The 23,646-nt window shown below is 44.6% G+C and overlaps 1 long non-coding RNA gene across 1 annotated transcript; it reads right to left on the minus strand.

Annotated features, from left to right (window-relative positions):
- Positions 1 to 5,745: 5,745 nt before the first annotated feature.
- Positions 5,746 to 13,286, minus strand: LOC139539399 (uncharacterized). The gene is made up of 3 exons (XR_011667935.1): positions 10,461 to 13,286; positions 7,969 to 8,091; positions 5,746 to 6,331 (listed from the first exon to the last, which is right to left on the minus strand). It is a non-coding gene; the product is annotated as an uncharacterized lncRNA (long non-coding RNA).
- Between the last annotated feature and the right edge of the window lie 10,360 nt (positions 13,287 to 23,646).

The following is a 23,646-nucleotide window of genomic DNA, read 5'->3' on the forward strand; positions in this document are numbered from 1 at the left end:
TAAACAAGATTTTTTTTTTTTTTTTAGAAATGATTTGTATACGTTGGAGTGACAGAAACATTGAATACCTTTTCTAATTAGTGAGAATAAGATTTTATTATACAACATGTGGTTGGTTATACAACAGGTGGTTGGGAATTCCCATTGTTAGCCGATCCTGCCCACGATATACAACATATACATGGCCGGTACTTTCATTAAAACAATTAGGTAATGAAACAGGGAGGGAGCAGGTCTCGAACCCTCGACGTTCTAGCCCGAGGTCCGGCACGCTATCGACTGTGCCGCAAAAGCATGCTCCAGCGGCAGAGTCGATTTCCGCATTTATAAACCCAGGGTCGGTACACTACTCCCTCCTTTCAAAGAGCGCGTCCTCGCGCTAGTTTGCGACTTTACGTCTTACAGGAACGCGCTCACCGGCCAAGCACACGCACTGTCGTGGATGCGAGGTCCGATCACTTCCAACACCAAATTACGCTCGGTATTAAATAGAACGTTGCGGCACCACCGCCGGCCTCGGGGGACAACAACCCATGGTCACCTTGGTTACCGAATTGGCTCACAGCAAAAACTTGATATTTTTCAAACACAATTTTCTTGTTTGTCTGCTTGTTTTAGCAGACAACTTTTCATGAAGTGCTAGCAGCCAGGTGAGTGAGTGAGTGAGTGCTAGCTAGCTACCTACCGTTCCGGAACATTCACGCCAGACTCCGTAAATCTAATTTACATAATTTGTGATTATGAAATATGAAACTGTCAGGGCGACAAAAGCAAAACCAGGCAAGACATAATGTAAACAAACCCAGACTAGACATCATGTAAACAAACCCAGACTAGACATCATGTAAACAAACCCAGGCAAGACATCATGTAAACAAACCCAGGCAAGACATCATGTAAACAAACCCAGGCAAGACATCATGTAAACAAACCCAGGCAAGACATCATGTAAGCAAACCCAGGCTAGACATCATGTAAACAAACCCAGACTAGACATCATGTAAACAAACCCAGACTAGACATCATGTAAACAAACCCAGACTAGACATCATGTAAACAAACCCAGACTAGACAACATGTAAACAAACCCAGACTAGACATCATGTAAACAAACCCAGACTAGACATCATGTAAACAAACCCAGACTAGACATCATGTAAACAAACCCAGGCTAGACATAATGTAAACAAACCCAGACTAGACAACTGTCAGATTGTCCATTTGTAAATTCAGAGCGCTGTCAGATTGTCCATTTATAAATTCAGAGCGCTGTCAGATTGTCCGTTATTAAATTCAGAGCGTCCTGCTCTCCGGAGCGTTCAGAGCGCACACTGGACGCTCTGGTTGAGGAGTAGGGTTGATCCGAGCGTTCTGACCTAACAACGGCAGTCAAACACCCAAGCTAACTGGCTAACGTTGGCTAGCTTGCTAGCTACTTCCAGACACAAAAATGAGAGAACGTCTCACTCTGACCATTTTACTCACCCTAGTAGAGGTGGTTAGGCTGTTTTTTAATGTTGTCCAGAGCGTTGCTGACCAGTGGTGTAGTGGTGACTGGCTAATCAAAGGGCTACCCAGACCCTTATTTTACCCTGCTGCTACTCTGTTTATAATCTATGCATAGTCACTTTAATAACTCTACCTACAGTTGAAGTCGGAAGTTTACATACACCTTAGCGAAATACATTTCAACTCAGTTTTTCACAATTCCTGACATTTAATCCTAGTAAAAATTCCATGTCTTAGGTCAGTTCCTAAACGATATCATAACCGCCATCGACAAAAGACATTACTGTGCAGCCGTATTCATCGACCTGGCCAAGGCTTTCGACTCTGTCAATCACCGCATTCTTACCGGCAGACTCAACAGCCTTGGTTTCTCAAATGACTGCCTCGCCTGGTTCACCAACTACTTCTCAGACAGAGTTCAGTGTGTCAAATCGGAGGGCCTGTAGTCCGGACCTCTGGCCGTCTCTATGGGGGTGCCACAGGGCTCAATTCTCGGGCCGACTCTTTTCTCTGTATACATCAATGGTGTCGCTCTTGCTGCTGGTGATTCTCTGATGGCATCTACCTCTACCTGGTGAGGAGGCAGCTTCCTGGGCTCTATCCTGATAAACAACACACATTACAGTACAACCACCCTAACCTCTAACCCCTGATCTCTAACCCTAACCTCCACCTGGTGAGGAGGCAGCTTCCTGGGCTCTATCCTGATAAACAACACACATTACAGTACAACCACCCTAACCTCTAACCCCTGATCTCTAACCCTAACCTCCACCTGGTGAGGAGGCAGCTTCCTGGGCTCTATCCTGATAAACAACACACATTACAGTACAACCACCCTAACCTCTAACCCCTGATCTCTAACCCTAACCCTAATTTTTGTAATTCAATTAAAAACAGTAATAAATCTTAATTATTTAAGTATTCAACCCTGTGTCAATTCATGTTCGAATCACCTTTGGCAGCGATTACAACTGTGAGTCTTTCTGGGTAAGTGTCTAAGAGCTTTGCACACCTGAAGTGTACAATAATTGCACAATATTTTCACAACGCTGTCAAGTTGGTTGTTGATAATACATTTTAAAGCCAATTTAAGTCAAAACTGTAACTAGGCCACTCAGGAACATTCAATGTCGGCTTGGTAAGCAACTCCAGTGTATATTCGGCCTTGTGTTTTAGGTTATTGTCCTGTTGAAAGGTGAATTTGTCTCCCAGTGTCTGTTGGAACGCAGACTGAACCAGGTTTTTCTCTAGCATTTTGCCTGTGCTTAACTCTATTCCATTTACTTTTTATCCTAAAAAACTCTAGTCCTTGCCGATGACAAGCATACCCATAACATGATGCAGCCACCACCATGCTTGAAAATACAAAGAGTGGTACTTAGTCATGTGTTGTGTTGGATTTGCACCAAACATAAACGTTTGTATTCAGGACATAAAGTTAATTTCTTAGCCAATTTCTTTGCAGTTTTACTTTAGTGCCTTATTGCAAACAGGATGCATGTGTTGGAATGTTTTTCATTCTGTACAGGCTTCCTTCTTTTCACTCTGTAATTTAGGTTAGTATTGTGGAGTAACTACAATGTTGTTGATCCATCCTCAGTTTTCTCCTATCACAGCCATTAAACTATATAACTGATCATTAGGCTATGGACAGGCTGATCAGTAGGCTCTGGACAGGCTGATCAGTAGGCTCTGGACAGGCTGATCAGTAGGCTCTGGACAGGCTGATCACTAGGCTCTGGACAGGCTGATCAGTAGGCTCTGGACAGGCTGATCACTAGGCTCTGGACAGGCTGATCAGTAGGCTCTGGACAGGCTGATCATTAGGCTCTGGATTTCATCTTCATATAGCCTAGGCCTGTATTACAGCTGTCTCTATATCTTCCCCTTATAACTTTCCTCGTCAATGTACATAATAGGCTACATTGATTAAGCATTATCCTACAATGTAGGCCTCTACTCATTTTTGATATCCTGCGGATCGGATTTGAAGCTAAAGCAAGGTTTTTAAATATGTTTTTTTAGGGAAAGGAGAAATGTGATTTGCTTAAGTGTCTGAGTGAAATGCGCTGCTTTGATTGATGGGTCCTTTGGGGTATCCGTGTATGAGTTTGCTCATTCTCTATATGTCCATTCAGGAAGCTTACCTGAAAACAGACCCGTCTGGACTGCATCTCTTTAATCAGATAGACAGAAACCTGTAGGTGGGCGAGCGTCATGACGGTCAGCATTGTACGATCGAGGACTGAAGACAGGTGCCAGTTTTGCTTTTCCTCTCTTATTAAAATTAAAAGAATGAAACGAGATCCATTCGTGATTCATCCTAGACGATTTTCCTGATATTTTCAGTAGCAGATTATTTTCTCCAGTACGTTTATGAGTATATGATGATATTTTTTTGGCGTTCTCTCTCTCTCGCCACTTTCAACATTATAGTTCTATTGAACAACATAGCCTAATGCCACTGAGAATGACTACAGCGTCCTATACTTTGTGAGTAGCTGACCATTGACGCATTAGATTAAAAAAAAAATATATATATTTTAGGGGGGGGTAACTCCGACATTTGCGGGGGTCCAGAGAAACTGTGCCACGGCAGTGATGCTGGGGGTAATAATCACAATATTCTAGTAATATAGTGCTTATGCCACTAATATCTACCAGTAACAGTAGCCTATAACCACTTGATCAATGGATTACGCTTCATCTAATCTGCGTCTGGGAAACAGGCCCTAAAAGCCTACCTGTTGTTGTTGCTGGTCGTTTGTTTCATGATCTGACAGTAGATCTTGTCTCTCAGGGCCTTGTCCTTGGTGGCTGGACCAAAGATCTGGTCTGTTAGCTCTAGAGAACTCTGTATCTGCCTGGTGGGGTAGTCCCCCATGTACTTCAGGATAGGTACACACAGGTTAAGGAAAGGTGGGAACACATCTCTGAAAACAGCATTAAAACCACCCAGGATAGGTAAATGACGGGCAAGAAAAGGAACTGAAACATCTTTGAAAACAGTCTGTCAAATACTGTGCATGCCAATCAGGCCCACCATCCAACCACGAGAGAAGAGGTGAGTCTGTGATCCAACCACGAGAGAAGAGGCGAGTCTGTGATCCAACCACGAGAGAAGAGATGAGTCTGTGATCCAACCACGAGAGAAGAGATGAGTCTGTGATCCAACCACGAGAGAAGAGGTGAATCTGTGATCCAACCACAAGAGAAGAGGTGAGTCTGTGATTCAACCACAAGAGAAGAGGTGAGTCTGTGATCCTGTGCTCTTCAACTTTTAAGGATATGGAACCAACCGTGATGTGACGCTGGTATGAAGGATCGGGAGACAGGCGCAGGAATGCGTAATAGGGTTTTTTAATATACCCCAAATTACGGCATGCCGTGTAAGGGCACTGGGACGAAAACCAAACAAACACGTCACAAAAACACAGGGTTGAAACCCAAAACAAAAGAGCAAGGAGTACCTCGAATAAACAACACACGCGCACGATGATTAACACACGGGACGAGACCCGTAATCATCTGCGCAATCCACAAGGGCTCGAAAGTCCAAAACACACAGCACAGGTTCTCACAAGCACCAACGGACATTGGAACAATAATCGAACATGACCATGGAAACCAAAGGGCACATACATACAAATAGTAATCAGTGAGTATAGGCAACAGGTGTGCGTGAGGAAAGTTCCGGAGGGATCCGTGACACGTGACAACAAAAGGTGCTCATAAAGAAATGTATCCTCTTATCTAGACAAACTGGTTTGCACTTATTCCATATCTTTTTAAATCTTCCGTCGGCTCTACTGTTCATGACACCTTGGTTTGAATAGAAATGTAGGTAGCTATGTACAGGCTTATTACACATTATTTTCTGGGTTATAAGGATATCAGTGAAGGCCAGAGTAAGTCGCTCTGAATAGAAATGTAGGTAGCGACAACACATTATTTTCTGGGTTATAAGGATATCAGTGAAGGCCAGAGTAAGTCGCTCTGAATAGGAATGCACGCTAAATGACTAAAAAATGTCATGTTCATGTGATTACGAAGATACCGTTGGAAGTCATCTGTCAGTGAGAAGGTAGAAAATCTATTATTAAAGTATATTAGTGAAGGCCAGTGTTGAGGGAATTAAATAATTCCTCTAATGTACTCATTAATTAAAATCAATCTGTCTATTTATAAGAATTTGTAAGATACTTATTAACATAAAATAGACAGGATACAGTCTTATTAAAATTAGATAATAGTATTTATTCTCGGAGCACGCTACCATTTGACCATAAACGACAGTTTATATACAAGATATGACGTCATAGGTTACAGAATAAATCTCCTGAGAAATATAAAACAGTTTCAAAAGTTCATTCCAACTTCCCAGAGCACACACATGACACACAATATAATCTATTCTCCTGAAGGCTCACTATAATTTATTACCACTTTAGCAGACAACTCAAGATAATGGAAGACCTAAAAAGTTACTCACTGCCTTATCTAAACATCTCAGGGCTAAATTGGGTCAGTTCAACCATAGTTTAACGACCCTTTCTGCTTATTTTATAACCCACAACACAAATCTCTTTTCACTAGGCGTGTAGAGTTCAATTAGTTATAGTTTTATCTAAATCTAGAAATTGTTTTAGTTATTATTAACAAAATTCCTAACACCAGGCAGGCCCGGTGGCTGAGCTCAGAGTTCCCCGTCAGCCTCTTAAGAAGGGGCTGTCTGATTGGCTCCCTGGAGTTGACTCACAGCCTCTCAGGGGTCACGTTCTTAGAGATCACCTGACGGTTCACATCCTTGATGGGCTGCCTGGAGGGACAGACAGAATCACATAACTTTTAGGAACTGTTTTCCAATATACATTACATGTGTTAGTTCTATACCATATACAGTAGATCTATATGGACGTGTCTACATTCTATACCATATAGATCTATATGAACATATCTACACCATATAGATCTATGGTAGGAGTACTGTTACCTGAAGTATTGGTAGGAGAACTGTTACCTGAAGTACTGGTAGGAGAACTGTTACCTGAAGTACTGGTAGGAGAACTGTTACCTGAAGTACTGGTAGAAGTACTGTTACCTGAAGTACTGGTAGGAGTACTGTTACCTGAAGTACTGGTAGGAGTACTGTTACCTGAAGTACTGGTAGTAGAACTGTTACCTGAAGTACTGTTACCTGAAGTACTGGTAGGAGTACTGTTACCTGAAGTACTGGTAGGAGTACTGTTACCTGAAGTACTGGTAGGAGTACTGTTACCTGAAGTACTGTTACCTTAAGTACTGGTAGGAGTACTGTTAAATGAAGTACTGGTAGAAGTACTGTTACCTGAAGTACTGGTAGGAGAACTGTTAACTGAAGTACTGGTAGAAGTACTATTACCTGAAGTACTGGTAGTAGTACTGTTACCTGAAGTACTGGTAGGAGTACTGTTACCTGAAGTACTGTTACCTTAAGTACTGGTAGGAGTACTGTTAAATGAAGTACTGGTAGAAGTACTATTACCTGAAGTACTGGTAGTAGTACTGTTACCTGAAGTACTGGTAGGAGTACTGTTACCTGAAGTACTGTTACCTTAAGTACTGGTAGGAGTACTGTTACCTGAAGTACTGGTAGAAGTACTGTTACCTGAAGTACTGGTAGAAGTACTGTTACCTGAAGTACTGTTACCTGAAGTACTGGTAGGAGTACTGTTACCTGAAGTACTGGTAGAAGTACTGTTACCTGAAGTACTGGTAGAAGTACTGTTACCTGAAGTACTGTTACCTGAAGTACTGGTAGGAGTACTGTTACCTGAAGTACTGTTACCTGAAGTACTGGTAGAAGTACTGTTACCTGAAGTATTGGTAGGAGTACTGTTACCTGAAGTACTGGTAGGATAACTGTTACCTGAAGTACTGGTAGGAGAACATTTTGAGGGACACAGAGGCTAGGGTTAGGTGTATGGAACCTGTTACCTGAAGCACTCGTAGGAAAACTCTTTAATCTGATCCTTTGAGGAACATAAGGATAGTTTTTAAAATTTATTTTTTATTTCCCCTTTATTTAACCAGGTAGGCAAGTTGAGAACAAGTTCTCATTTACAACTGCGACCTGGCAAAGATAAAGCAAAGCAGTTCGACACATACAACAACACAGAGTTACACATGGAATAAACAAAACATACAGTCAATAAATCAGTAGACAAAAAGATAACAAAAAGTCTATATACAGTGAGTGCAAATGAGGTAGGATAAGGGAGGTAAGGCAATAAATAGGCCATGGTGGCAAAGTAAATTACAATATAGCAATTAAACACTGGAATGGTAGATGTGCAGAAGATGAATGTGCAAGTAGAGATACTGCGGTGCAAAGGAGCAAGATAAATAAATAAATACAGTATGGGGATGAGGTAGTTGGATGGGCTGTTTACAGATGGGCTATGTACAGGTTCTTACCTGAAGTACTCGTGGGAGAACTATCTGAGGGACACGGGGGCCACACTCTCCACATTGCCTTTCTCCTTCTGATTGGCTGCCATTGATGCTCTTCGTCTGGTCAGGTGACAGATTCAGAAGACTCTGTAAAACAGTTGAGTCATTTCGCTAGAGCCACTTACAGTCAACGTATTCAATGTATTCAACGGATTCAACGGATTCAGCGTATTCAACCAAAGAAGGTTGAACAACCACAGATAACAACCATTGCCAGTAAAACCTTGACACTAGCCACCAATCAGAGCTAGTGAGGAAACGGATTGATGAGTAAAGGTTGTAACATCCCTGAGTTCCTAGAAACCATTATCCACTTCTTCATTGGTGGATTTACTGAGAGTGGGCAGGACTATGTGTTCATAGCATGACTTCATTGGTGGGTTTAGTGAAAGTGGGCAGGACTATGTGTTCATAGCATGACTTCATTGGTGGGTTTAGTGAAAGTGGGCAGGACTATGTGTTCATAGCATGACTTCATTGGTGGGTTTAGTGAGAGTGGGCAGGACTATGTGTTCATAGCATGACTTCATTGGTGGGTTTAGTGAGAGTGGGCAGGACTATGTGTTCATAGCATGACTTCATTGGGGGGTTTACTGAGAGTGGGCAGGACTATGTGTTCATAGCATGACTTCATTGGTGGGTTTACTGAGAGTGGGCAGGACTATGTGTTCATAGCATGACTTCATTGGTGGGTTTAGTGAGAGTGGGCAGGACTATGTGTTCATAGCATGACTTCATTGGTGGGTTTAGTGAGAGTGGGCAGGACTATGTGTTCATAGCATGACTTCATTGGTGGGTTTAGTGAGAGTGGGCAGGACTATGTGTTCATAGCATGACTTCATTGGTGGGTTTAGTGAGAGTGGGCAGGACTATGTGTTCATAGCATGACTTCATTGGTGGGTTTAGTGAGAGTGGGCAGGACTATGTGTTCATAGCATGACTTCATTGGTGGGTTTAGTGAGAGTGGGCAGGACTATGTGTTCATAGCATGACTTCATTGGTGTGTTTACTGAGAGTGGGCAGGACTATGTGTTCATAGCATGACTTCATTGGTGGGTTTACTGAGAGTGGGCAGGACTATGTGTTCATAGCATGACTTCATTGGTGGGTTTAGTGAGAGTGGGCAGGACTATGTGTTCATAGCATGACTTCATTGGTGGGTTTACTGAGAGTGGGCAGGACTATCTGTTCATAGCATGACTTCATTGGTGGGTTTAGTGAGAGTGGGCAGGACTATGTGTTCATAGCATGACTTCATTGGTGGGTTTAGTGAGAGTGGGCAGGACTATGTGTTCATAGCATGACTTCATTGGTGGGTTTACTGAGAGTGGGCAGGACTATGTGTTCATAGCATGACTTCATTGGTGGGTTTACTGAGAGTGGGCAGGACTATGTGTTCATAGCATGACTTCATTGGTGGGTTTAGTGAGAGTGGGCAGGACTATGTGTTCATAGAATGACTTCATTGGTGGGTTTAGTGAGAGTGGGCAGGACTATGTGTTCATAGCATGACTTCATTGGTGGGTTTAGTGAGAGTGGGCAGGACTATGTGTTCATAGCATGACTTCATTGGTGGGTTTAGTGAGAGTGGGCAGGACTATGTGTTCATAGCATGACTTCATTGGTGGGTTTAGTGAGAGTGGGCAGGACTATGTGTTCATAGCATGACTTCATTGGTGGGTTTAGTGAGAGTGGGAAGGACTATGTGTTCATAGCATGACTTCATTGGTGGGTTTAGTGAGAGTGGGAAGGACTATGTGTTCATAGAATGACTTCATTGGTGGGTTTAGTGAGAGTGGGCAGGACTATGTGTTCATAGCATGACTTCATTGGTGGGTTTAGTGAGAGTGGGCAGGACTATGTGTTCATAGCATGACTTCATTGGTGGGTTTAGTGAGAGTGGGCAGGACTATTTGTTCATAGCATTACTTCATTGGTGGGTTTAGTGAGAGTGGGAAGGACTATGTGTTCATAGCATGACTTCATTGGTGGGTTTAGTGAGAGTGGGCAGGACTATGTGTTCATAGCATGACTTCATTGGTGGGTTTAGTGAGAGTGGGCAGGACTATGTGTTCATAGCATGACTTCATTGGTGGGTTTAGTGAGAGTGGGCAGGACTATGTGTTCATAGCATGACTTCATTGGTGGGTTTAGTGAGAGTGGGCAGGACTATCTGTTCATAGCATGACTTCATTGGTGGGTTTAGTGAGAGTGGGCAGGACTATGTGTTCATAGCATGACTTCATTGGTGGGTTTAGTGAGAGTGGGCAGGACTATCTGTTCATAGCATGACTTCATTGGTGGGTTTAGTGAGAGTGGGCAGGACTATGTGTTCATAGCATGACTTCATTGGTGGGTTTAGTGAGAGTGGGCAGGACTATGTGTTCATAGCATGACTTCATTGGTGGGTTTAGTGAGAGTGGGCAGGACCAGGATAGCGTCGGTGGGTACTGCACCTGTCTTGCTGGTGCGTTCGTTCTTGCCCTTGATCCAGCCGCGGCCGACAGTCAGCTCATCGTCTTTAATGAGGACTATCAACTCTCCTTTCTTAAAGCTCAGAAACATAGGGTCATCTAGAGAGAGAGAGAGACAGAGAGAAGGAGAGAGATGGGGGCGAGAGAGGGAGAGATGGAGAGAGATGGAGGGATGAGAGGGGGATGAGTGGGGGAGAGAGGGGGTGAGAGAGAGAGACAGAAAATGGGGAGAGAGAATAAGAGAGAGATAGTAATGAATACAGCTGAAATACTACTCGTTTCAGTATATATAAAAACATATACAGTGGCAAGAAACAGTATGTGAACCCTTTGGAAATACCTGGATTTCTGCATAAATAGGTCATACAATTGTATCTGATCTTCATCTAAGTCACAACAATAGATAAATACAGTCTGCTTAAACTAATAACACACACATTATTGTATTTTTCTTGTCTATATTGAATACATCATTTAAATATTCACAGTGTAGGTTGGGAAAAGTATGTGAACCCCCTTGGCTAAATGACTTCTCTAAAAGCTAATTGGAGTCAGGAGTCAGCGAACCTGGAGTGCAATCAATGAGACCAGATTGGAGATGTTGGTTAGAGCTGAAATGCCCTATAAAAAACACTCACAATATGTGAGTTTGCTGTTCACAAGAAGCATTGCCTGATGTTAACCATGCCTCGAACAAAAGAGAGCTCAGAAGACCTAAGGTTAAGAATTGTTGACTTGCATAAAGCTGGAAAGGATTACAAAAGTATCTCTAAAAGCCTTGATGTTCATCAGTTCACCGTAAGATAAATTGTCTATAATTGGAGAAAGTTCAGCACGTTTTTCCAACCAGACATTTGTCTATGGAATAGCTTCCCCTTGGAGAGCAAGCAAATTTAAGAAACCACTCCACTGCCCCCTTGTGCTGATCAGGTGTATTTATTTGAAGGATCGGTATGATGTGCAATTAATAGATTGTTTTAATGTGAAATGAATATGGTTGATTTTTAAGGTTCGGGAGAAGTACAGTGAATAGTGACACTTTTTTTTAGGATGTTAATATAAATGAATGTATTTATGGTTGTTTGTAATTTTGTCTTGTCTTTTAATCATTGTGTTATTGTTTTTATCATCAAGGACCACTTTGGAAATAAGCGTTTTAATTAATACTTTCAAGTGATATCCTCTTGGTTCACATTGTGTAGTTTGTTCTATATGTCTGTTGCTCAAAATGTAAATTAAATTCAACAGGACAACGACTCAAAACACAGAAGTAAATCAACAACAGAATGGCTTAAACAGAAGAAAATACGGCTTCTGGAGTGGCCCAGTCCTGACCTCAACCCCATTGAGATGCTGTGACAGGACCTCGAGAGCAGTTCACACCAGACATCCCAAGAATATTGATGAACTGAAAAAGTTTTGTAGAGGAATGGTCCAAAATTCCTCCTGACTGTTGTGCAGGTCTGATCCGCAACTACAGAAAATGTTTGCTTGAGGTTATTGCTGCCAAAGGAGGGTCAACCAGTTATTAAATCCAAGGGTTCACATACTTTTCCCACCCTGCACTGTGAATGTTTACACATGAAAATGTGTAATTGTTTGTGCGTTATTAGTTTAAGCAGACTGTGTTTGTTTATTATGACTTGGATGAAGATCAGGTCAAATTCTATGACCAATTTATGCAGAAATCCAGGCATTTACTATTTTGAAGAATATCAAATATATTTTGATTTGTTTAACACTTTCTGGGTTAGTACATGTGTTATTTCATAGTGTTGCTGTGCATGCCTGTAACTATGACCTTTGACCTATCTTTCTGTATCTCACGGTGTTGACCCCAGTGACCTCTGCGTAGGAAAGCTGCAGTCCTCTCCTTCTCATCCAGGAAGCTGATGCCTGTCCAGTTGATCGCCACAATGAACTTGTTTTTAGGAGGCGCAGGACCTGGGAATATGCATCATGGGTAAACCGCAGAATAAACAGAATGGCTCATTCTCAAATGGAACCCTATTCCCTATATATAGTGCACTACTTTAGACCAGAGCCCTATTCCCTATATAGTGCACTACTTTAGACCAGAGCCCTATTCCCTATATAGTGCACTACATTAGACCAGAGCCCTATTCCCTATATAGTGCACTACTTTAGACCAGAGTCCTATTCCCTATATAGTGCACTACTTTAGACCAGAGCCCTATTCCCTATATAGTGCACTACATTAGACCAGAGCCCTATTCCCTATATAGTGCACTACTTTAGACCAGAGTCCTATTCCCTATATAGTGCACTACTTTAGACCAGAGCCCCTAGAGTTTAAAAGGTGCCGTGTCAGACTCATCAGCCCATGTCTCTGATGACTGGATGACAGTGGTTTTAACCCTGAATCTCCAGACATCTCTGTAGCTCAATTCTCTATGGTCTGTATCATTGTGGGTTCAGTCAAGTCTAGGCAGTATAATTCTTCATTGTTGTAAAATAGACTTAGATGTATCATTTCTGACAAATTGTCTACTCTACCTGAATAGATAGATACACCTGGCTCGGTGATGACGCCTCGCCTAAAACAACCATTATAGCTTAGTCATGACCGGGCTGTTCTGTGTTTCTGCCTCTGTCCTTTAATACCAAACTGACTCCTCCATGTCTCCCAAAGCTCCATGGACCAGACACAGTAACACTTTGATTCATCAGGCTTCTCACCACTTCCTGTTCCTCTGCTCCCTCTGTGCTGCTCATACTGTAGTATGCCTGGCAGGACGACCCACAGTCTGGGAACCAACCTGTCTAGATGGACTACACCAGGGTTCCCCAACTGGTGGCCTGCATGTCTGAATTTGAATTATTAAAACATTAATAATTTTAATCCTTGCTTACATTTGTATTTGATCAGGTCTCTCTATTATGGAAATATTTGAACAGATTAACCAAATTAAAAGCACTTGGAGCTGATTTCCTGTGTTTTTTTTTTTTTTTTTTTTTTACAGTTGTTTAGGTCCCCCATGTTTTACGGAATTTGTTGAATGTTCATTTTTGGACCTAAACAACAACAACAACAAAAAACACAGGAAATCAGCTCCAAGTGATTTTAATTTGGTTAATCTGTTCAAATATTTCCATAATAGAGAGACCTGATCAAATACAAATGTAAGCAAAGATTAAAATTATTAATGTTTTAGTTAAATATTATATCTGTTTGACTTTCTTGCGGTCAATTTGCAGTCTACAAATTATTTCCAAGCCCTCCGACCATCCCTCTGAAGGAAAATAATTGTCCCATGGCTGAATCCCGGGACTACAAAGTCAGCCACGGTCTAGGATACTGGCTCAAATACATCCGTACAGTATATAGGGAATAGGGTGGCAAGTGGGACGCAGATAAAGACTGTAGTCTATATGCCTTTTGCTCGGCCATAATGACCTGGTTTATGTGGAAAAGAGATAAGGGGGGAACACATTCCTTTCTGCTCCAATCTGGGCAGGAAGTTAATGGTTAATGAATCTCCAGCTCTCTCTATCTCTTTACTGAGTATTTCTCTGACATAGTTTGAGGGGGAAAAATGTATCCAAAGCCAAGAGGGTGAGAGGTCTGTGCTCGACTTTGCTTTGCTTTCTTGGCGTCCTCTACAGCATGCTAGACACGGACCATTGACTCCAATATACATGAACGTGTAAATATTCTCAAAGCACATGTTTCTGGAACAATTTTTCATTATCTAATAAATGTCTATTAAAACAACTCGTGGGAATTTGGGCTAAACTCTCTAAGAGTTTTGTCCTCTCCTAACTCTACAATGCATAACATACAATCTGTCATGATGTCCAAAATATTGTTTGTCCAAAGGTGTTTACTTTCATTAGAATCATATTGGATAGCAGTGATAAGTGTTAAAGCTTCAAGCCACATTGATCTGAGGACAGATATCTGATACATCTTTATGGCAGGCATGCAGCGAACCAACAGGAAACAGTCACTTTATGGCAGGCATGCAACAAACCAACAGGAAACAGTCACCTTTTGGCAGGCGTGCAGCAAACCAACAGGAAACAGTCACCTTATGGCAGGCGTGCAGCAAACCAACAGGAAACAGTCACCTTTTGGCAGGCGTGCAGCAAACCAACAGGAAACAGTCACCTTTTGGCAGGCATGCAGCAAACCAACGTAAAACAGTCACCTTTTGGCAGGCATGCAGCAAAACCAATGGAATCTTTCTTGGAAAACCCCCAGATGTCTCAGGAATGCTCACTCAGTCCCTGCGGGGTAGGAGGGATAAAGAGATGGAGCAGTGGGGAGATGGAGGGGTGTGGGGGGTAGGACAGATCTAGGGTGGAAAGAGGTGGAGACGAGGGAGAAGGGTGGAGGATAGTGGGCTTTCCGAAGCAACTGAGCTCCGCCAGGAGCCTCGCTCCGCTCTGAGCGGTGCAGCGAGGGCCGAGGATATGGGAGCTCAGGGAGCGCAGATGTTTAAACTTGGCTCAGCGCTCAGTCATATAATTACGACCTCTCAGCCAGACAACCACCGGCATCACACCAAAGGTATGTGTAGGCCTAGAAGAATAAACCCACAGAAAAACATTGGATCTAGCCCCTGAGTTATGCATGTGTATGAGGTATAAACCCTCTGAAAGACATTGGGTATGATGAGTCTAGGGAGAACCAGCCTATAGGCCCGAGACTAAGCGGCCTATAGTACATCGTGGAGTGACCCAGGGACTATAGTAGAACACCGTGGAGTGACCCAGGGACTATAGTAGAACACCATGGAGTGACCCAGACCCAGGGACTATAGTAGAACACTGTGGAGTGACCCAGGGACTATAGTAGAACACTGTGGAGTGACCCAGGGATTATAGTAGAACACCGTGGAGTGACCCAGACCCAGGGACTATAGTAGAACACCGTGGAGTGACCCAGGGACTATAGTAGAACACTGTGGAGTGACCCAGACCCAGGGACTATAGTAGAACACTGTGGAGTGACCCAGGGACTATAGTAGAACACCGTGGAGTGACCCAGACCCAGAGACTATAGTAGAACACCGTGGAGTGACCCAGACCCAGAGACTATAGTAGAACACCGTGGAGTGACCCAGACCCAGAGACTATAGTAGAACACCATGGAGTGACCCAGACCCAGGGACTATAGTAGAACACCGTGGAGTGACCCAGGGACTATAGTAGAACACCGTGGAGTGACCCAGGGACTATAGTAGAACACCGTGGAGTGACCCAGACCAAGAGACTATAGTAGAACACCGTGGAGTGACCCAGACCCAGAGACTATAGTAGAACACCATGGAGTGACCCAGACCCAGGGACTATAGTAGAACACCGTGGAGTGACCCAGGGACTATAGTAGAACACCGTGGAGTGACCCAGGGACTATAGTAGAACACCGTGGAGTGACCCAGGGACTATAGTAGAACACCGTGGAGTGACCCAGGGACTATAGTAGAACACCGTGGAGTGACCCAGACCCAGGGACTATAGTAGAACACCGTGGAGTGACCCAGGGACTATAGTAGAACACTGTGGAGTGACCCAGACCCAGGGACTATAGTAGAACACCGTGGAGTGACCCAGACCCAGGTACTATAGTAGAACACCGTGGAGTGACCCAGGGACTATAGTAGAACACCGTGGAGTGACCCAGACCCAGAGACTATAGTAGAACACCGTGGAGTGACCCAGGGACTATAGTAGAACACCGTGGAGTGACCCAGACCCAGGGACTATAGTAGAACACTGTGGAGTGACACAGGGACTATAGTAGAACACTGTGGAGTGACCCAGGGATTATAGTAGAACACCGTGGAGTGACCCAGACCCAGGGACTATAGTAGAACACCGTGGAGTGACCCAGGGACTATAGTAGAACACTGTGGAGTGACCCAGACCCAGGGACTATAGTAGAACACTGTGGAGTGACCCAGGGACTATAGTAGAACACCGTGGAGTGACCCAGGGACTATAGTAGAACACCATGGAGTGACCCAGACCCAGGGACTATAGTAGAACACCGTGGAGTGACCCAGACCCAGGGACTATAGTAGAACACCGTGGAGTGACCCAGGGACTATAGTAGAACACCGTGGAGTGACCCAGACCCAGGTACTATAGTAGAACACCGTGGAGTGACCCAGACCCAGGGACTATAGTAGAACACCGTGGAGTGACCCAGACCCAGGGATTATAGTAGAACACCGTGGAGTGACCCAGACCCAGGGACTAAAGTAGAACACCGTGGAGTGACTCAGGGACTATAGTAGAACACCGTGGAGTGACCCAGAGACTATAGTAGAACACCGTGGAGTGACCCAGACCCAGGTACTATAGTAGAACACCGTGGAGTGACCCAGGGACTATAGTAGAACACCGTGGAGTGACCCAGGGACTATAGTAGAACACTGTGGAGTGACCCAGACCCAGGGACTATAGTAGAACACTGTGGAGTGACCCAGGGACTATAGTAGAACACCGTGGAGTGACCCAGACCCAGGGACTATAGTAGAACACCGTGGAGTGACCCAGACCCAGAGACTATAGTAGAACACCATGGAGTGACCCAGACCCAGGGACTATAGTAGAACACTGTGGAGTGACCCAGGGACTATAGTAGAACACCGTGGAGTGACCCAGGGACTATAGTAGAACACCATGGAGTGACCCAGACCCAGGGACTATAGTAGAACACCGTGGAGTGACCCAGACCCAGGGACTATAGTAGAACACCGTGGAGTGACCCAGGGACTATAGTAGAACACCGTGGAGTGACCCAGACCCAGGTACTATAGTAGAACACCGTGGAGTGACCCAGACCCAGGGACTATAGTAGAACACCGTGGAGTGACCCAGACCCAGGGATTATAGTAGAACACCGTGGAGTGACCCAGACCCAGGGACTATAGTAGAACACCGTGGAGTGACCCAGGGACTATAGTAGAACACCGTGGAGTGACCCAGAGACTATAGTAGAACACCGTGGAGTGACCCAGACCCAGGTACTATAGTAGAACACCGTGGAGTGACCCAGGGACTATAGTAGAACACCGTGGAGTGACCCAGACCCAGAGACTATAGTAGAACACCGTGGAGTGACCCAGGGACTATAGTAGAACACCTGTGGAGTGACCCAGACCCAGGGACTATAGTAGAACACTGTGGAGTGACCCAGGGACTATAGTAGAACACCGTGGAGTGACCCAGGGACTATAGTAGAACACCCTGGAGTAACCCAGGGACTATAGTAGAACACCGTGGAGTGACCCAGGGACTATAGTAGAACACTGTGGAGTGACCCAGACCCAGGGACTATAGTAGAACACCGTGGAGTGACCCAGACCCAGAGACTATAGTAGAACACCGTGGAGTGACCCAGGGACTATAGTAGAACACCGTGGAGTGACCCAGACCCAGGGACTATAGTAGAACACCGTGGAGTGACCCAGGGACTATAGTAGAACACCCTGGAGTGACCCAGGGATTATAGTAGAACACCGTGGAGTGACCCAGGGACTATAGTAGAACACCGTGGAGTGACCCAGGGATTATAGTAGAACACCGTGGAGTGACCCAGGGACTATAGTAGAACACCGTGGAGTGACCCAGACCCAGGGACTATAGTAGAACACCGTGGAGTGACCCAGACCCAGAGACTATAGTAGAACACCGTGGAGTGACCCAGGGACTATAGTAGAACACCATGGAGTGACCCAGGGACTATAGTAGAACACCGTGGAGTGACCCAGACCCAGGGACTATAGTAGAACACTGTGGAGTGAACCAGGGACTATAGTAGAACACCGTGGAGTGACCCAGGGACTATAGTAGAACACCGTGGAGTGACCCAGGGACTATAGTAGAACACCGTGGAGTGACCCAGGGATTATAGTAGAACACCATGGAGTGACCCAGGGACTATAGTAGAACACCGTGATAAAGACCAGCCTTGTCTATTGATAAAGACCAGCCTTGTATATTGGTACAGACCAGCCTTGTCTATTGATAAAGACCAGCCTTGTATATTGGTACAGACCAGCCTTGTCTATTGATAAAGACCAGCCTTGTCTATTGATACCGACCAGCCTTGTCTATTGATAAAGACCAGCCTTGTCTATTGAAACAGATCAGCCTTGTCTACTGGTGAAGATCAGCCTTGTCTATTGATAAAGACCAGCCTTGTATATTTATTAAGACCAGCCTTGTCTATTGATAAAGACCAGCCTTGTATATTGGTACAGACCAGCCTTGTCTATTGATAAAGACCAGCCTTGTCTATTGATACAGACCAGCCTTGTCTATTGATAAAGACCAGCCTTGTCTATTGAAACAGATCAGCCTTGTCTATTGATAAAGACCAGCCTTGTCTATTGATACAGACCAGCCTTGTCTATTGATACAGACCAGCCTTGTCTATTGAAACAGATCAGCCTTGTCTACTGGTGAAGATCAGCCTTGTCTATTGATAAAGACTAGCCTTGTATATTTATAAAGACCAGCCTTGTCTATTGATAAAGACCAGCCTTGTATATTGGTACAGACCAGCCTTGTCTATTGATAAAGACCAGCCTTGTATATTGGTACAGACCAGCCTTGTATATTGGTACAGACCAGCCTTGTATATTGATACAGACCAGCCTTGTCTATTGATAAAGACCAGCCTTGTATATTGGTACAGACCAGCCTTGTCTATTGATAAAGACCAGCCTTGTATATTGGTACAGACCAGCCTTGTCTATTGATAAAGACCAGCCTTGTATATTGGTACAGACCAGCCTTGTCTATTGATAAAGATCAGCAATGTATATTGGTACAGACCAGCCTTGTCTATTGATATAGAACAGCCTTGTATATTGATACAGACCAGCCTTGTCTATTGATAAAGACCAGCCTTGTATATTGGTACAGACCAGCCTTGTCTATTGATAAAGACCAGCCGTGTCAATTGATAAAGACCAGCCTTGTCTATTGATAAAGACCAGCCTTGTATATTGATACAGACCAGCCTTGTCTATTGATAAAGACCAGCCATTTTCTATTGATAAAGACCAGCCTTGTATATTGGTACAGACCAATCTTGTCTATTGATAAAGACCAGCCTTGTCTATTGAAACAGATCAGCCTTGTCTATTGATAAAGACCAGCCTTGTCTTTTGATACAGACCAGCCTTGTCTATTGATACAGACCAGCCTTGTCTTTTGGTGCTGAGAGAGAACAGCACAACTGACAGCTAGACAGACTCTTTGTTTTGTGAACTAGAGAAAATACTTTTTGCATTCCTCCTCCTGACTGGGCAAGGGGTTATACTCGGTCCCTCTGTGTGTGTGTGTGCGTGCGTGCGTGCGTGTGTGTAATGCGCCAATGGCGTTTTGTGATACAGGTTGCTTGCCAACAGTCAAGCAGGTGGCAGAGTTGTTTTTCTACACGGAATAAAGCGACATTCTTCACTGCTTTTTGGAAGATGCTATTCATGCCTGTCTAGGGGGTCTGATAAGAGGTGCTTGTACTATCTTGTACTTTGTAAATCAAGTCTGTGAGGTGACTACTCTATCCCTGACACAGGAGGTGTTATATAGATGTACAAGTTGTGTGTATACAACTTTGGAAGACTCCATCTTGAGCTATGTGATTGAATTGTTGCCCTTTTATGATGTGTATTTGCAAGTACACCGTGTGTGGAAGTGCATTTTCAACATTCTTCCAAACAAAGTTTTAAAGATATATATATATATTAAGGTTTTATTTATATGAATGAAATGTTAACGGTATACAAAACAAAATGGCCACATTTCAGAAGGTCACAGCAGCGTCAGGTTCAACCAGGTTTGTTTACACTAAGCCTGCCGCTTTGGTTTGTATCTAATCTCTGGTATTATGTCTCACATTGTTAACTACTTAAAAGGAAATAATATAACACATCTATTAACTTCTTCTCTCATTTCAAAATAACAACCCTTTAAACAAAGTTAAATGAATAGCGACAAGGGGGTGTTCATCAAAATAGAAAATAAATCCTTACTGAGACCTAGACAACCAGGTGAGGGGACCAGCAAAAGGTTCTGACAGAGACATTGACCAGTAAAAGGTTCTGACAGAGACATTTACCAGCAAATGGTTCTGACAGAGACATTGACCAGCTAAAGGTTCTGACAGAGACATTGACCAGCAAATGGTTCTGACAAAGACATTGACCAGCTAAAGGTTCTGACAGAGGCATTGACCAGCAAATGGTTCTGACAGAGACATTGACCAGCAAATGGTTCTAACAGAGGCATTGACCAGCAAATGGTTCTGACAGAGACATTGACCAGCTAAAGTTTCTGACAGAGGGATTGACCAGCAAATGGTTCTGACAGAGACATTGACCAGCTAAAGGTTCTGACAGAGGGATTGACCAGCAAATGGTTCTGACAGAGACATTGACCAGCTAAAGGTTCTGACAAAGACATTGACCAGCTAATGGTTCTGACAAAGACATTGACCAGCTAAAGGTTCTGACAGAGGGATTGACCAGCAAATGGTTCTGACAGAGACATTGACCAGCTAAAGGTTCTGACAGAGACATTGACCAGCAAATGGTTCTGACAGAGACATTGACCAGCTAAAGGTTCTGACAGAGACATTGACCAGCAAATGGTTCTGACAGAGACATTGACCAGCAAATGGTTCTGACAGAGACATTGACCAGCTAAAGGTTCTGACAAAGACATTGACCAGCTAATGGTTCTGACAAAGACATAGACCAGCTAAAGGTTCTCTCTCTCTCTAAGACAAGTAGCTGAATACAACCTGTCATCGATTTAGAAGATGCTCAGATGCTCCTGGTATAAACCAGCTACCATGGAGGCTTGACAGAAATAGATAGACTGAAAAAGAGAATCGATTCTCAGAATGCATGCCTTGTTAACCAGGGTGAGGGGTCAGACTAGACAGACTCCTCAGAATGCAGAATGCATGCCATGTTAACAGGGTGAGGGGTCAGACTAGACAGACTCCTCAGAATGCAGAATGCATGCCATGTTAACAGGGTGAGGGGTCAGACTAGACAGACTCCTCAGAATGCAGAGTGCATGCCATGTTAACAGGGTGAGGGGTCAGACTAGACAGACTCCTCAGAATGCAGAGTGCATGCCATGTTAACAGGGTGAGGTGTCAGACTAGATAGACTCCGCAGAGTGCATGCCATGTTAACAGGGTGAGGGGTCAGACTAGACAGACTCCTCAGAATGCAGAGTGCATGCCATGTTAACAGGGTGAGGTGTCAGACTAGATAGACTGTTTCTTGGAGCGTGTAGGAGAGTGGGAGAGAGGTAGCATTCCATGACGAAGGAATGCCAGACGACTAGACCTGGCTTGTCAGCAGGGAGGTGGCAGGGGGAGCGGCATTCTGGGTAGTGGCTGTCTGGGGCACAAAATGATAACCCAGTCTCTGTACCAAATATCACCCTATTCCCTATTTAGTTCACTACTGTTGACCAGGGTCCTATGGGCACTACATAAGGAAGAGGGTGCTGTTTGGGACACAACCTGGCATCTCAAACATCAGGCCTCCGTGCTGTGAACATCATGCCTCTGTGCTGTGAACATCAGGCCTCTGTGCTGTGAACATCAGGCCTCTGTGCTGTGAACATCAGGCCTCTGTGCTGTGAACATCAGGCCTCTGTGCTGTGAACATCAGGCCTCTGTGCTGTGAACATCAGGCCTCTGTGCTGTGAACATCATGCCTCTGTGCTGTGAACATCAGGCCTCTGTAATGTGAACATCAGGCCTCTGTAATGTGAACATCAGGCCTCTGTGCTGTGAACATCAGGCCTCTGTGCTGTGAACATCAGGCCTCTGTGCTGTGAACATCAGGCCTCTGTGCTATGAACATCAGACCTCCGTGCTGTGAACATCATGCCTCTGTGCTGTGAACATCAGGCCTCCGTGCTGTGAACATCAGGCCTCTGTGCTGTGAACATCAGGCCTCCGTACTGTGAACATCAGGCCTCTGTGCTGTGAACATCAGGCCTACGTGCTGTGAACATCAGGCCTCCGTGCTGTGAACATCAGGCCTCTGTGCTGTGAACATCAGGCCTCCGTGCTGTGAACATCAGGCCTCTGTGCTATGAACATCAGACCTCTGTGCTGTGAACATCAGGCCTCTGTGCTGTGAACATCAGGCCTCCGTGCTGTGAACATCAGGCCTCCGTGCTGTGAACATCAGGCCTCCGTGCTGTGAACATCAGGCCTCCGTGCTGTGAACATCAGACCCCCGTGCTGTGAACATCAGGCCTCCGTGCTGTGAACAGCAGCCTCTCCTCTCCTCAGACAGACATGCCATTCTCCAGTACTCCACCATCCGGTCTAAAGAAGGGCCATTCTTGTGTTAAAGCTGGGAAGAAGCAGGGCCCCAACAGAAGGGCCATTCCTGTGTTAAAGCTGGGAGGAAGCAGGGCCCCAACAGAAGGGCCATTCCTGTGTTAAAGCTGGGAGGAAGCAGGGCCCCAACAGAAGGGCCATTCCTGTGTTAAAGCTGGGAGGAAGCAGGGCCCCAACAGAAGGGCCATTCCTGTGTTAAGCTGGGAGGAAGCAGGGCCCCAACAGAAGGGCCATTCCTGTGTTAAATGCATGCCATGTCTACAGGGTGAGGTGTCAGACTAGACAGACTCCTCAGAATGCAGAGTGCATGCCATGTTAACAGGGTGAGGGGTCAGACTAGATAGACTGTTTCTCGGAGCGTGTAAGAGAGTGGGAGAGAGGTAGGGCAGGCGGGGGGAGTGGGGGGGGGGGGGGCGGCATTCTGGATAGTGGCTGTCTGGGGAGGAGGAGAGATTACTACTACAACTGACTTCACTAAGCACACATATTACTGTCAAAGTATTATAGGTAGGATGTGTGTAATCGTAGAACAAGCTAGAGTAGCCGTGGGAGAATTGTGTAGTTTATCCTGGAATGTTGGATCATTTGACTTGGCATGGTGACAGACAGACAGACAGACAGACAGACAGACAGACAGACAGACAGACAGACAGACAGACAGACAGACAGACAGACAGACAGACAGACAGACAGACAGACAGACAGACAGACAGACAGACAGACAGACAGACAGACAGACAGACAGACAGACAGACAGACAGACAGACACAGACAGACAGACAGACAGACAGACAGACAGACAGACAGACA

This window comes from Salvelinus alpinus, chromosome 15, assembly GCF_045679555.1.
Source record: "Salvelinus alpinus chromosome 15, SLU_Salpinus.1, whole genome shotgun sequence".
NCBI lineage: Eukaryota > Metazoa > Chordata > Actinopteri > Salmoniformes > Salmonidae > Salvelinus > Salvelinus alpinus.